Source organism: Corvus cornix, chromosome 1A (assembly GCF_000738735.6).
Source record: "Corvus cornix cornix isolate S_Up_H32 chromosome 1A, ASM73873v5, whole genome shotgun sequence".
NCBI classification, from domain to species: Eukaryota; Metazoa; Chordata; class Aves; order Passeriformes; family Corvidae; genus Corvus; species Corvus cornix.
This window is the reverse complement of record NC_047057.1, coordinates 30,303,616-30,317,579: the sequence shown is the minus strand read 5'-3', so window position 1 is coordinate 30,317,579 and position 13,964 is coordinate 30,303,616. Positions and strand designations below refer to the sequence as shown.

Below are 13,964 nucleotides of genomic sequence, written 5' to 3'. Positions count from 1 at the left end.
AAAAATGTACATACAGATGGGAGAGTATTAGAATCCATGTTGCTTATTGCAGAACAGATGGAGACTACTCTGTATTACAATTATTATTTGGGGAATACACTAAGCTCTGCAATTCCCAAATTTAAGTGTAACTACAACAAAGCAGGCAGTATTTTTTATGTCAGTAATCAGATGGCTTTAGAGGAAATACATTTAAAAAATGCATCTGATTCACATAAATAGTTCTGTTGCTTTCTCACAAGTGCCTAAGCTTTGGTAAAACAAGGACCTTAATCACCAGTTCACTCCTTGTACTTAATAAGACAGTCTAATCTACTCTTGCTTTTTAAAATCTCTTTTAAACCACTGTTCCCTGACTCAGGGTTTTCCTATTTGTATTGCAGGGTGATTTTAGGGCACTCAAGCTGATATGATTACATTAAGATGCAAAAAACTCACAAATACTTAGTTGGCCAAATGTCAGGGAAAACTTCCTGGTAATTAACACTTTGTTGATTATTAAATAATTCTGCATTGGAGGAAACGGGAACATCAGCTCTTGGGAGTAGTTTGTCATGAGACTAAGAAATAAATTATATAGTAGGTTACTACTCCCTCTAATTTCAGTGATACAGCAGTTACAGTTTGAAACTGAGCTTCAATGAAGAGTTCTGCAAAAGTATTTGAACTCTAAAGATTTTACAATGATCTCTGAAAGAAACCAGATGACAGCAGAATAAAGAGCACTGATTTGTTTAGGCCTAAATCAATGAAGAAAGAGGTTGTAGGAGGTTATAGTGGGGTGGCTGTTGGTCTCTTCTTCCAAGTAACAAGTCATGGGATGAATTGAACTGGCCTCAGGGTGTGCCAGGGGAGGTTTAGATTGGATATAAGGAAAGATTTCTTCTCAGAAAAGGTTATCAAGTATTGGAACCAGCTGCCCATGGAAGTGACAGAGTCACCATCCTGGAGATATCTACAAGACATATTGATGTCGCGCTTAGGGATGTGGTGCAGTGGTGAACACAGTGGTGCTAGGTTAACTGTTTGACTTGATGATCTTAAATTCTTTCCCATCCTAAACAATTCTATTATTCTATTGTCAGGACAGGAGAAATGGCTTTCACAGCACTCTTAATAAACAGGATGGAAGAGACATTAAGATAGGTTTATTCACAAGGGTTTGACATTAATCAGACCCATATTAAAAGCCAGTAAATGTTGCCCTGTAGAGGATTTACTCTTGAGGCTTTCTGGTTTACAGTTATTGTTTTCGTTAAAATAAATATGCCTTGGTTATTTAATATATTGCCATTATTTGAATTATATTTTTAAAAAAGCTTGAAAAGAATTAGTATATTTGGTTGGTAACTTTTTCAATATGACTGATTTTGAAGTGTCCGTATTAATAGGTCAGCTTAGTCACATACTGGAAATATCTTTAAAATTTAATAAGCCTCACCCTAAAAATAATCTAAAAGTGTACAAACATAAATTCTATATCTCAAAGGAAATATTTTCTTTTTATTGTAATTTCCATACAACTATTTTTTATCAGGTGGAATACAATGCAAACAGAATTTACAAAGGCCAGACTTGTTGCCTTTCAGTTTCCATCTGCCATGACTGTCTTACGATTTTCAAATATCAGAAGCATTTTACAAACAGTATAATAGGCCATTATTAACAGTTCAATGCAAAAATTAAACACAATTAGTTGAATTTCTAAGGAAACCTCTGATTCTTCCTCTCCATTGACTTGAAATTAAAACAAATCCAAGACAGCAGGATGAAGTCAGTCCACAAAGAAGGACTATTCACACATTTTCTGAGTTTGATACGGGGGTACCCAGTCACATTGTATCAGCCCGCTGCTGTATCTAAGCTCAGGTAAATACCTTGCCTAATGAAGCTTTCAGACAAGAGCTGAAAGGACAGATTTTCACATCCCAACTCCAAGACTGAGCCATACAAGACTGCACATCTCTGAAGGAAACAAAAAGAAAAATACTGTTGTCCCACTCTCATTTTAATAAGGGACTCAGTGACTTCCTCAAATATCATTGCATGCATGTTTCTACATATTTACTGTATGAGGATGCCAATATACTGATTAATGGGTGACATATTTATGCAGTAACAAGAGCCACATTTCCTACCACTTCTTGCTGTCACCAGCTCTTCTAGCTGTGCCTTGTCAGGATCTTACCAAAGGGTTCCTTAGATTTTAACTCAGCTAACTCTCTTGTTAGCACTGTCTTTTGTAAGTTAAGATATTTCTTCAATGTCGAAAGAAAGACTATGTTTTCCATTCATAACCATGATACTTCTATACCTTTCAGGAAGAAGTCATGCCCATGTTGAAGCTTTTTTTTCTTTGCCTAACAGTATTCTGTGCAATGCACTTGTTCTGGCTTTTTTCCCCACAGGAACTTCCCAATATACAAGAAATTATTTGGACTTCAAAACTACCAAAGGGAGCATATCACAGCTACTCTTCTGTTAGTGCAAGGTCTGTGAGCCAGTGCTATCAGCTCTGCAACCAAATGTACTGTACTCAGCCAAAATTGTATCTACTGGGCCTATAGCATTATTTAAAAATATTTAACTGTCAGCAATATTTCTGAAAGATTATTGCCCCTTTCAAAAGCACACCAAAACTACTGAGGCAACCAGTTTCACATCAAAACATGCAGAGAAAATTAACTGCCCATATGAACTGAGTTTGCTACAGAACTGAAATTTTTCCCATCAAGTTACAGTGCCTCTTTTCCAAAATGGCTCTTCCAGTTTGTGTCATTCCCATCCTGCTCCTTGGCAAGTATGTGATAGAAGTAGTAATATGAACAAGTTCACAGGTATTTAGCATCTCTTTGCATTCACAGGCTCAGTTCTACTATTTGGGAAGCCAGTCTTCTGTTCCAGCTACTGCAGTCAGAGTGAGAAAATTATGTTCTGCAGCTGATGGAAATCGTTGTTTGCTCTTTTGGGTACAAAGAGACAAAATAAGTGTTTCTTCCCAGTTTTCCTTTCCCTGTGCAGTTTCACATCTGAGACTTTTCTCAAAGCCATATTTTCCCAAAGAGAGGTTTTTTTACTGTCTTGTCATTTGTTCCTTCTTTATTTAAATCAGAAATGAATGGCTTATCAAAATTGCTTGAAGTCCTTAGGGGCCTGCGTGGCTGAACATGCTGCCAAAATAGCTATTGAAACTCTGAGGAGGTTAAATTAACTGATGACAAAGATTTCAGACAGTGACTGTCTGACTGCACTGGCACTCTGGTCTCCATGCAACTGTAGTTTGTCTCTTCCCAGAAAACAGTAAATAGTACCCACGTGATTACTAATATAGCAACAGTCTATGTGCCTATCAGATATAAAGGACTAAAGGACATGGGAGTTAATATAGAAGGGAAAAATATTCTTAGCTGTACTCTTATGGTAGAGTGAAACAAAACCTAGACATGCTGTGCAAGTGTCCCCATGCACTGGCATGTTTTTTCATCACTTCCTCAACTCCTGTAGCTGCTGGTTGGTTATGCCAGACTTCCTCCCTGGATGTTTTAACCTTCCTCAGAGTGACCAATTGAAGCCCTTGGCTGGGATGTGGTTCCCATCCCACAGCAGTCCAGTGAGGAAGTGATGAGCTTTCCCTCAGCAGCACTCATGGGCTTTGCAGGGAAGTGGTATTTTCCCTTTGCAGTGTTGCCTCCAGCAGTCTGGATCAGTGCATTGAAAGACAACTGCCATGACCCTGGCAGCACACCTGTGCTACCGAAAGAGGTTTGGGAAATCATGAGAACCAGAAAGTTTTGTGGAACAGACTGAACAAACATCTGTTGGGAGCTCTTGAGGTTACACTGGTCCTCTCTTGACGTGGGTGCTCACTGAAGACCCCTTGTCACACAGAAAGTGCTCTCTCAAGTGCCATTCACATTCTGCTGTTTGGGATTCCCTGACACTTGTACAAAAATAGAGTCAAAAAGACCAGGGTAACACTGAAAACAATAAGGCCTAAGGTGTTAAAGAGCAACTGGATCTATACAGCTGTCCTCCTGTGGAATCAAAAAAACTCTCCAGACCTTGAGCCAGTCTCTGCTCCTGGGGGACAAAGTGCAAGGTCTAGGAATTATGGATCATAGGTATGGACTGTCTTCTGCTAATAGATTGCTAAAATCATCTTGTGTTTGTGTTCTGGGGGCATCTTTCTACTGAAATGATGAAATAGGATGTAAAATTAACTTTATGCTATACCACTAGATGGCAAACTGGCAGTGTGATACACACCAGACTGCCTATCACAGACATCTCTGATTAGGCATATTGTGAAAAATGCAGACTATCTTTATGCAAGTTAACAGAGGCTTGATGATATAGAACAATGAATACTTCAACTTCCATGTTATTCATGATGTTTTACGTCTGGACAACATGGATCCTACTGGAATCATTAAAGATTTCTAGGGGAAAGGGTTCACATGGCCTTTCCTTTTCATGTCCCAAAGCTGGGAGTAAGCACAGCTGTGTGTCAGAAAACACTGTAGTGGCTTGATCTGGAAATAAGTCTGGAACAAGACTTATTTCCAGAAAGGGGCTGTTCCACAAGACTGAGGCCTGTGGAAGTACTTCAGGATTGCAGTCAGACTCTTTCCAGTGTATACATTTTGTAGAGGCATCAGTATAAGCACAAAGCTCTTCTAGCAGCCAGCACTTAATCAGAGTAAAATTTCATTATTTAGATAACATTATGAATGTACAAACATTTATTTCAAGTCTAACAGACCCAGGAGCAGCTGCAAGGAAAAAAACATTATTTAACATTTCATTTCCTCTTCACCATATGGCAGCAAGCACTTGTGGTCAAAGCTGCTAGGGCATCAGTTGGAGAATAAACTGGCCTTTTGATCCCTTCAAAGAATTTTTTACAGTAAATCCAGGAAGATGTCTTCTCTGTACCTCTGGCCACAGAGCTGGAGGGGCCGCTGCCCTGTATGCCTTTGGGATCAGGAACAGCTACGGGAACAAGCATGACAGGTTTTGCAGGTTTCTGCCATTGAAATTGCTGCTCCTGCTCTGTCTGCCTTCCTACAGAGGTCTGTAGGGGCAGAGAAAATTTAGAAAAGTACATTAAAGAGAGGGGAATGGCACCAAAAAGTCCCCCGAGTGCTCTCAGTCATTTCCCCAATGCTAAAATGAAGTCACCTAAGGATGTAGTTGCTAACAGTTGGTTTTCCAGCTCAGAAAATCTCTTAAGTTACAGAATAAGCACTGAAAATGCAAAATGCTCTGTAATGCTACTGAGATGTATGGAAAATTAGTAAGAGAGAATATGCTCACTCAAACCAAATGCAGCCACATAATGACTCAAGGACCAAACAGAAGTGTATGATGGGAGAGATGCAAGTCACTTGATTTGCTTGGACGTATTTAGTCCCTTGCATTTGGTTTATATAAGAAGATGATTATGGAATCAGGTATTTCCTTGAATACAAGTGAGGATCTGCAAATTTTGGACAGAGAAGTTTTGCTTTCCTGTGCACCAGAGAGTCAAAACCCAGAGAGCACTCCTCTTGTCATAGCTCCCAGTCTGCTTTTTCCATAACCAGCAGACCCAAAGACTTCCTGAGCTCTCTCAGGGCCATAGATAAAAACTAATCCCTTTTGGGTTCCTGCCTGATGCCAGTTGACAGAAACAGCAGTTAATCCCCAATTTTTACTCTAATTACAAACTCCTGCACTAACCCCAGTGCCCATGCGTCCCAACATCTGTCCAGGCTTTTGTAAAGTGCTGTTTTTAGGGACTGATTTCCTTCAGTTTAGCTGTCATCAAACAGTGAATCAAGACCTCCTTTTGCAGGACAGGATTTGAGCAGGGTTTGTTTGTCTCAGGCAACAATCCTACCCCCAGCATTTAGAAGTTGCCCTATGACTCTTTTCATAACAGCAAATTAAAATATACTGTGTTATCATTGTTGTTGATAAAATTATTATTAGTTTTGGAAGTATTTATTTCTATTTTCTTTTTATTCACATCTGGAGGATCCAGAGAAAAGCAATAGATATATACACAAGTTTTTGGGTACATAATTTTATTTTTTGATCTATAGCAGTAATCGGAGTGCAAGAAAACTGCTTAGAAGTCACAGCACTTGCTTGTAATGCATTTTTTATGCTTAGCCTGTGTGTTTAAGTCTTAAATCATTGAGACTAGTCTCACACTGTAGAATAAATACTTTTTCATTAACTAGGTCCTTTATTGTGCAGAATAAGTACCTGAAGAGTTGAATTCATCAGATGCCAAAGGTTGTTGTGGGCAGCTCCCACTGCCCGTTTCACCTAAGACTGAGCTCTGGAAGGGGAAAGACTGGGGGGCACATGGGATATGGAGCATGGGACAACAGCCAGAGGTTAGAGAAACAACACGACAGTCCACCTCTGCCCCCAGCCAGCAGGAGCAGTTGTTCCAGTAATCTTTGCTCTCTCCACTTTGCACCTGTTCTCAGCCCTCTGTTTTGCTCCTGTCCCTTTCTTTTCAGTAACAGAAGCACCTTAGGCCCTGCCAGGCTCCTGTTCATCACCTCTGAGGCAGTAAAATCACTGTTTAATGCATTTTTGAGAGACCACTGGAGCTGACTCAAGTTGTCACCTACACACAAAAAGCAGACTGCATTAACCGAGCTTCAGCTGCAGCTCTGAAAGCAATGTGATTATAACAGCTTTAAAAGACAGGACAGTCTGTAATTAGCAGAGGGTTTTTCCTGGTAATTACATTAACCTTTGGTTGAATATTACTAAACCCATCACAGTGCTGTTTTTATGATCCCCTACCAAAGTATGCCTCTGTAGGATTGTGAACCTGTGTTGGTCAATGGAAAATTCCACATCCTTTCATGCATCCTACAAGGGCCTTGCTTTGGTCGAGTGCCACCCTGAGCTGCGCCTGTAAGGTTTTACAAACAATGACCTCGCTGGCTGGAGGGAATCCAGCCCTGATAGTAGCATTTTCAGTCCTTCTTTCCTTGTGCAATGAATGAAGAATGAAAAATGCAGCTATTCACGGAAGCAGCTTTGTCTGATAGTAATGACCTGGGTACTAATGTAGCAGTTTGTCACACGATATGCTCTGTATATTGTTATTTCCCATAGTGTTTGTTTGCCTCTGTGTTTTCCAAGTACAGGACTGCATAAAGTGTTCAATAGAACTCTAGACATTCAGAGAAAATGGCGGCCATGACTACAGCAGAAAACAACTAAGCTGGAAAAATATGCAAACATTCCTCATAAAAATCCAATTAAGAGATTAGCTGCACAAATACACAAAAGTTCATGAGAGGTGGTCTGGCACTACAGATTCTTCCTTTGCTCATTTAATCTTATTAAGTTCACTCCATATAACTGTAGTCTATGATGCAGTAAAATACCACTTTAACTTACCTTAGCCCAGCTACTAGTTAAAATGTCATGAGTGCACTTATGAAAGCAGACTACCTCTGAACAAGCTGAGAGATCAAAGTAAGAGAAAAGTTATTTTCATTGAAAATAAAATTAGAAGAGATAAACCTTTTTACAATTTTGTCTGGTTTTCTTTCAGAATTATGAAAATTATAATCCTGATGAAGATTTCTGAGTAAGAGAAAGGAACATCAACTGAAATAGTCCTGTAAGCTGTTGAGAGTAGAAGCAATCCTTGGTGATTCAGATCACCAAGCTTTGGGGGCATTCTCTGATTTATCTTGGCTTCAGTTCCCTACCAGATAAATGGGCATATGTCTTCCTTCCCCCAGCCTACTTTTGTGTTCAGACCAAAATGTTCTTGGGGCAGCAGGTTAGTTAGCTGTAGACCTCTGGGTAGGGTTCTTGGCTGAACTTCCATGTGCCAGCATAACCCCATGATAGCTGTGTCAAAATAAAAAGGGGGATTCTCCATAATGTTTACACCAGCATCATTCTGTCACTGTTTTATCTTTGTTTTATAAGCGCACACATTTTGGAAGTCTCCCATTCTAGGTGTGTAACATATTCCTTCTTCAAGCCCAGGTGGCCCATTCCTGGCATCAGAGCTGAATATAGAGGTTCAAGTGCTGACAGGACAGAAAGACGGGCAGTTGCACACCAAATTGGGGGTTCCTCTGAAAACTGCAATACAGGGACTGTCCAAAGTAATGCACCTGGTCATGTACCTACTTCCTTTCTCAGCACAACCAAAGGACTTTTTTCACACAGCCACTTAGCTCATGAATAAAAACACCACTTTTAGGAATGGATTCCAGTAGTGATAGTATTCCTTCTCTGCTAACTTTTGTTTCTCCACTGATTCGTTCTTTGGCATTTCATCTACTTTTTCTTCAACTGAAGGGATACTTTAGTTATATTTCCCTTTTTTATTAGTATTCTTTATCTATTTTTTTAACCTGTAACTTGAAGTTTTTGAAGGATGCCTTCAAAATTAATTATAAATAATTCCTGTTTTCTCCATTCAGTGCTTAGCATCTTTCAAAGTGACAGAAATATGGTAATCAAGGGAGTAGTATCTCTATCTCCCATAGCATGGTAGGCTTAAGAAAACATGATAATTTATGAGTGGAAATAATATCACCTAATAGCAGGCCCTGAAGTCAGGTTTCTAAACTGATGTTTACTGGGGAGAATTGGGCACTTCTGGAGGATGACTCATCTCTGCTGTATCGAACATCTACACTAATATTAGATGAATTGCATCATAGAAACACTTATTCACATTTTAATGACTGTAAAAGGAGTTTGGATGAGTAGCTTACAGTCGTCTTCATTGTGGACATCCAGAACTGACTAACATGAATCCCATGCTGAATATTCCAAGTTCCAGAAATTTTGGGAACCCATCTACTCCTGGAATGTAGGAAGATTTACAATGCAATACAAAAATCTCAGGTAATTCAGCAGCTTTTCCAAATATTTTTCTTATTAACAAGCCACAGACTCTTAGTCTTCTGCTTCAAACTTCTGATGAACTCAACACTTGAAAGCTGCAGTGTGGAGTTCTTCCTGCTGTGTAGCCACACACCTTGAGATGGAAAGGATCTCCTACTGCTTTACTGTCTGAGACAAAAAAGGCCATTCTGTGCTATTATGACTACATGGTACAGGAGTAGAAAACTAGGGGGGGTTCCCATGCTGTGATATACCCACGTCATGGGATGACAGCTTCCATCTGGAGCACATCTTACATCTTACCTTTCTGCAAACTGACTCTTCTCCACCAGCTTGGAGAAAGAAGGAACCACCAGAAGGGAGTTCTCTGAGTTTTAGTTCCAGGCCGAACCCCTTCCAGAGGCAACAGAAGGAGGTAGACTTCTACAGACACCAAGTCAGAATGTCTAAACAACAGTCTCTTCTGGGGCCCTAACTTGGTCTTTCCAGGACTCTGAAAGGAGGGTGAGGAGATTATCTTCCTGAGGCTGAAGAGAGTTTCTCATCTCTGTGGAAAATGGTCCTTGAAAAGGGAGTAGTCTGTGTTCAATTTATCAGCTTTGTCTTCCAAACCAGAGCCCCAGACCTCTGTAGCCCTCATCTCAGCCATTGTCTGAGGGGCAAAAGAGCAACAGTGAGCTGTCATCAACAGCTGTGAGCAGAACCAGAATGAGCAGTAACTTGTCACCTAAATCTTCCATCACTGGAGAAATGGTCCTCATATGGTGAACCTCTTCTTCCATTTGCAGAACCGTTTCTGAAGGGTTTTCATGAATGCTGTGTCTTTCCCACCAGTGTATTTAATCAGATCATTTTTCATAGTTAAAAAAGACCTCAAATCAGCTGAAAATTAGATAAGATAGCTAGATAAAGTACTTTAATGTCTCACAAATGCTTTCTCATAAGAACCAACCTAAATCCACAGCACTTAGATTAAAATCTGGAATTTCCAAAGCAGATACAAATTAATCTGTGGTGCTGCTAATTACCTATTTAATGTTCTTCAAGAATTTGGTAGAGAAGTTTATATTTAGTTTCTATCTTTATATGAAAATGGCAAATCTTCACCCAAAGCAACAGCACAGAAAGCCATCAGAAGATTGGATGTTTGCAGAGTTTTAATGAAGTAGAATATACACTGTCTATATTCACAGGATATACACTGTTAGATTAACAACATTTGCAAGGCTGGAGACATGGTGTTGTGATACCCCTCATTTCCCATCCCTACAAAAGTTTGATTGTGACTGTAAAGGGCATCAGACCTCATGGTTTATATATAACACCATGCATAAATAACAGCACAGCTAGAAAAGGGCATCCATGGGATAAATTTGGGCCTGACAGAACAACAGGAAATAGTTTCAGATAGATCTGGCTGGTAGCAATAAATCTTCAAATAAGGCTCATATGAGGTCTTCTGTCTTTCCCTTCATCTTTTCTAGAAGTAAGAAAATATTAGGTTCTAACCCCTACCACTTCCTGGAGTAAATGAAGTTCTAACATAAATGCCTATTTTCGTTTTGTTCTCAATTTTTGTTTTTCTTTTAACTTCAAAATAATATGAAAGGTGCCCCAGAGAACCACAGCTTCACCTAGTTTTTTACATATAAAAAAAATTCCACTTAATAGTCATAGGGATACAAACTTCATCTCCAATGATACATTTTACCTCTGGTCAAAAAGATTAAAAACTTTTTTCTATAGGTCCTAGTTGTCCAAGCCATGTCAGGGAGCACTAAAATTTTACAGCCTTGTTTAAAATCAAGTATCACTATTACCTCTGGTTAATTTTTAAAACCTAATCACCATCTGTTATGACTACAAAAGACACAGTAAAAGTATTCTTTTAATTTTTTCCAAACCTTCTAAGAGATTAGTATTAGGAGGTAAATTATCTTGTGTTGCCAGAATACTGAACTGCACCGCTAAAATAGAAATTGATCATGGGAAGTCTTACTACTTACGGAAAGAAACATTTATTTGATTGTCAGTAGATTTTTAAACACAGATATCCTCTTTTAAGACATCATACAGCCATCATACACTTGTGGCGGCTCGCTCTCCAACTTTTTGTTTGGTGCTATGGTGCCCGTGTACAAACACACACGACTCTTCGAACAAGAGTTTACTCAGACAGGTCTTTGTCATATCCTTGTTCAGTTCCAAGGTCTCAGCCCTCAGCTTGGTTCTGCAGCACATTGCAGTTTCAGTGCCAAGGCTGCCTGGCTGCCTTGGAGCACAGGTAAGCCAAACCAGAACTGTCTGTGTCTGCTCACAGCAGGGTAGCTGTAGTCTCATCTGTAGCAGGGCTTCCAATGAGAATTTCATATGGAAAACACATGTACAAAAAACTATCTGTAAAAAGCAAAACTTGAGTGATTTATTTTTCCCCCCCAGGATCCTTCTAATTCAGCATTTTTATCTTCGATGTTTACTAAAAAATAAAGATTAAATTTTGGTGTGCCTAGTTAGGTATTTAATATTAGTCTCTTTCAATGGCATAAATTTTTAACAAAGGCAAGACTTACTACTGAAAATGCTAGTGAAAAAAGATTCTTAGTTTTTTAATATATATTTTTGAATATTTTTTCACAGTTTTAAGAAAGAAAGAAAAGTATTTTTTTAACAGAATAAAATCATAATTATGGTGATTTTCATAAAAGGAACAACGGAAACCCAGAAATCATATAAAAAACTGAGTAGGGATCAACTTCAAAGGTCCTTAGATACCAATGACTAAGAAATTAGTTAAAACAGTAACTTTCATGTCTCATACCAAAATTATTTACTGCAAAGCCCTTGCTCGGAAACACCAAAGTTCGCACAGTTTTGTCCACTTTTGCTCCCAATCACATTTTTATGTGTGTGGTTGTACTTGACACACCATATGGCAGGTATTGCACAACTCCTGGTGGACAACAGAAGTAGGAAGAAGTCGTTGGGACCTCAGAGGCATCAGAGCAAGGAACGTGGCCGTGGGAAGAAGAGCTGAGCAGGCTCCCAGTGTTGGAAACACCACCAGCACAGCTGCCAAGTTGTAGGTGCCCACAAAAGCACACGCTAAATGGAACCTTATCTCTCCATTGTACCACAAACAATTTTTACCCCTTTATCGGTATTTTTATCTCCATGCTAGGACCCATTCAGCTCTTTTACAAAGAAAATCCTTGGATAGGATTCAGATTCAAGCTTCTCTTTTTTTTTTTTTTTCTCTCCAAACAAAGCCTTTTTATAAGTGTGCAGGCATTACACAAGACGCCTTCTTTTTCTAAATTTTCACTGAAGTCAAATCTCTTTGTACCGTATAATTAGGCAGCATCTGCACTTCAAGCAGACTATGAGACTGTAACTCCCTAACACCCAAAAATGAGAACAGGATGCTACCATCACTGTTGGAGAATCAGACCACGATTATACCCTACGTCTTGAATGTATATGCCGGCTGATTTAGATAAATAGCTTTAGATAAATAAACAATGTTGGCATATATCTGCTGAGTAAGTTGTACAGTCCAAAGTTAAAGAAGGTAAACAGAGATTAACCATTTCCAGTTTGGATAATCCAAAGTTTGCATGTTTTAATTGCCCACGACTAAATGTACGGTGGGAAACTGAATTCTGTCCACCATTGCATTCCTGGTTTGGGGGTTGGTACAGAATGGACTGGTAGCATCTGCACTGAATTTAATCTTGCTGCATTTTCTCATTCAAGATGGAACCTCTCAGAAATCTGAAGGTAAGAAGGGGTACAAAAAGGCCTAAATGCATCACTATAACAACGATGTGTCCCAGGAATAGACTCTTTCTCTGACCATGCAGTCACCTGCTTCATGTTATTATGACAGCAACAGCAAAGGAAAATATCAGAAGAGGCTCAAAACTACCTCAGTGTCCCTATTGTCAGCATGTACCATTAGCCTGATAATCAGTGTATCAGTGAATTGTATTACTCAGCAAATAAAGCTTTTGAAGCATTAGGGGGTGGGGTGGGGGATGTGGGTTCAGACAGAAAACCATATATGCTGTGTCTTGCTATCACGTGAAAGATAGCAGTCTGCTGCTTTTTTTGTTTTGTTTTAAATCAACAGGTTTTGTAATGGCTTTGCACAAGTACAAACGAGGTTATTCACATGTTTCTGCAAATATTCTTGTTCTTTTCCAAGTCACTTGGTAATTAAATGCCATAGAAATGTCTCAGAAGTATTGAAGTAAAAAAGCCATTGAAAGATTAGAAAGGCAACAGTTCCTTAAACCAAGTTTTCAGTTCCTGTAGATTCCTTTACTATATTTTTAGTAATTTAAATTAAAAGAAATTCAAAACTGTTATTTAAAAAAAACAATGCCTTTATTGTCAAAAGTACCTCATTCAGCTCTTTCATCTAGGTGATAGGATATGTCTTCATGCATTTGTTAAATTAAAGCCACAAGGAACAGCTGTATATACAGAAAATATCATCTTATCTTTGATAAAAGACAAGTTTCCCAGAAAATTATCCGGTCATGAAGGTAACAATACATGTGGAATTCCCCACTTCCTGTGGCATATTGATCCCAATAGTCATCAACAATATAAATGTGTCTCTGTCATTAAAGGTTCTGACTGGATAGAAGCAACTTTTTCCCTAAAAGATCAGAATTGAAGCAAGTTCCCTAGGGAAGTTGTGCTTTGCATCCATGCAGGTTTTTAAGACCTGACTGGATAAAACCCTGAGCAACCTGGTCTGAGATCAGAGGTGATGCTGCTTTCAGTAGGAGGTTGGACTGGTGACCTCCTGAGCACCCTTCCAGTCTGAATTATCCTATCATCTTATGATACTATAATCCCAACATTAATTTCCCTGTCTCCAGTTTACAGGCACTGGTCTTAGTTAGGCCTCAGTCGTCTACTAGGCTTACCTCTGCTGAACTGTGTCTCACTGGAGTGCTCACCCCCTGGCCACCAAGGATTTTCTCACTCCTGGCTCTGCAGCAGGAGATCTCCAGGCTCCCAAGATGCAGGTTGGTGAACCTTGGAAAAGCTCTCACCTGCATCAC

At 39.3% G+C, this 13,964-nt stretch overlaps 1 long non-coding RNA gene across 9 annotated transcripts in view; it reads right to left on the bottom strand.

Annotated features, from left to right (window-relative positions):
- Positions 1-1,474: 1,474 nt before the first annotated feature.
- The window catches only part of LOC109143251, a 74,256-nt gene continuing 61,766 nt past the window's right edge, over positions 1,475-13,964 (bottom strand). For 7 of the 9 annotated variants that reach the window (XR_005604626.1, XR_005604622.1, XR_005604620.1 and 4 more), the window contains one exon: positions 12,056-13,955. This is a non-coding gene — a long non-coding RNA (uncharacterized LOC109143251). Of the gene's footprint in view, positions 9,772-9,817; positions 11,287-12,055; positions 13,956-13,964 lie in introns of those variants that run through there. The other 2 variants (XR_005604623.1, XR_005604621.1) reach the window with 2 other exon arrangements.